The sequence below is a fragment of the Pinus tabuliformis genome, chromosome J (assembly GCF_031772625.1).
Source record: "Pinus tabuliformis cultivar Carrire ecotype Pingquan chromosome J, CPIR1, whole genome shotgun sequence".
Taxonomy (NCBI): domain Eukaryota; kingdom Viridiplantae; phylum Streptophyta; class Pinopsida; order Pinales; family Pinaceae; genus Pinus; species Pinus tabuliformis.
In genome coordinates this window covers 1,617,289,824-1,617,292,321 of record NC_142295.1, presented here as the reverse complement: position 1 = coordinate 1,617,292,321, position 2,498 = coordinate 1,617,289,824, and positions in this window count along the sequence as shown.

The window sequence follows — 2,498 nt, the reverse complement described above, 5'->3', positions numbered from 1 at the left end:
TCAAACTTGGGGGACAATGATCTTAGGACTTTTTCAACCACAACAGCCTCCTTTATTTCTTCACCCAAGTTTTTCATACAATTAACAATCTCATCTACCCGAAGGAAATAGTTAGCCACACTTTCATCATTATACATTCTGAGATTCTCATACTGAATCCTGAGGGTTTGAAGTTTTGCACGTTTTACCTGTTCGTCTCCTTCGTAGCTCAAAACAATCTTGTCCCATATTTCTTTTGCGGATTTATATTGCATAACCTTCACGAATTCAGATTGAGATAGACATCCTAGAAGAGTATTAACCGCCTTTGCATTTGTTTCATATTTCTTCTTCTCAGCTGAATCTGTAGGAGTAGCTGATGGAAAAGTATACCCTGTTTCTATAATGTCCCATACTTCTGTACCCAAAGATTGAAGATAGGCAGTAACTCTTACCTTCCAATATACGAAGTTTGTCCCATCAAAAATCGGTGGCCTGATTGATGCTTCCCTCTCGTAGTTGCTCATGATGTTAGATCTTCCTTCAAGCAATCAAGCTTCTTCAGAAGGACCTGCTCTGATACCAATTGTTGGAAATAATACTGAGAGGGGGGGGGGGTGAATCAGTATTATCAAATTCTTTTCAATATATCTTCCTTATTTATACTTTGAATAATTCTTCAAATATTGATCATTACTTTGTATGTCAGTATCATAAAATAATGAGCAGGAACAAGAAAAGCAAATAGTCACACAAAAGAACACCAGATATAAGGTGGAAACCCAATGTGGGTGAAAACCACCTGCTGCAATATGTCTCTATCTTCTTTCAATTAGAAAATTCCTTTTACAATGATTTTGTACTGGTGCAGTCCTTTACCAGTACGCAGGCTACAACCTGCAGAGAGCTACAACCCTCTCTCGTTCTCCAGCTTCTCCTGGAAGGGAGCTACAACCCCCTTAGCTCTTGTACTGGCCAAGATACTAGTACGTAGGTGCTGGCCTACTGAAGGCTACAACCTTCTCTTTCTTCCAGGGACCACGTTTCATAAATTTTCAGACTGGATCCATGAACATCAATCAATCATCAAGTATATCTGCATCAAACAATCTCCTTTCCCAATTAGCACTGAATCAAGTAAACACTTCTCTGACAGCTGTACCCAGAACACAGTAACAGTAACCACACACCAAATTCTGAACCCAGAATACTGCAGCAATAGATAGAGGCAGCTAGATCATAATTTAAAGATATACGCTACTTCAACAACCTGAAACCTGCGTGCAGATCTATAAAGGATAATTCCTTCTTTCAAATATTCAGACACTAATTAACCCAGATTGTCAGATTTATAGATCAAGCATGCGCCTCATATAACAGATCAAAATCATGCAAAGATACTATTATTCAAGCATAAAGATTATGACCCATCAAAAGAACTTATCCTCCTTTATGCGCTAAGGTTCCTCCTTCATTCAGATCCAGATCTGCACCATAACCCAATCACAAATATGTCAGATCTAGCACTTATTAGATATTCAATTCATTCGATGATACTTTGCCAAATGATCTCCTTCCTCTTTTATAGTCTTAGGCCTTCCACAATACCACGGTCCAAAACCATAGGATCAAAAAACTGTTGGACTAATACCATGAACCAACCATGAAAGTGCGTGAGATCAACACTTTTGGATGCAATACCACGAGCCAAAACCATAGGATCAAAAACTGTCGGACTAATACCATGAACCAACCATGAAAGTGTGTGAGATCAAGACTTTTGGATGCAATACCACGGACCAAAACCATAGGATCAAAAACTGTCGGATTAATACCATGAGCCAACCATGAAAGTGCGTGAAATTTTCTCTTCATGAAAGGAACTTTTCTCTGCATGAAAGTGCATGAACTTTTTCTCTACATGAAATAAACTTTTCTCTGCATAAAAGTGCGTGAACTTTTCGCTACATGAAATAAACTTTTCTCTGCATAAAAGTGCGTGAACTTTTCTCTACATGAAATAAACTTTTATCTGCATAAAAGTGCGTGAACTTTTCTCTACATGAAATAAACTTTTCTCTGCATAAAAGTACGTGAACTTTTCTCTACATGAAATAAACTTTTCTCTGCATATAAGTGCGTGAACTTTTCTCTACATGAAGGAAACTTTTTTCTTCATGAAAGAAACTTTTATCTTCATGAAAGTGCGTGAACTTTGTTGCACTATAATTTATCATCTGAGATGAGTGGGTTGCCATCAAGTACAACATATGTATCATAATGCCAACACTTCGACACCTCATAGACCCATCACATCGACTGCCATTGTTATTACAAATCCTCCTGCTTCTCCAAGGCCAGCTTTCAATCCACCTCGAGTAATGGCTGCTAGATATGCACCTCTCGTTTTGCCATAGAACTTGGATGCTATGCCTGCTGATTACCAAAGTAAAATTCCATTTTTTGATGCTACCCAAGGTATCACAACATAGCAGCATGTTGATAGGATGAGCGATTTC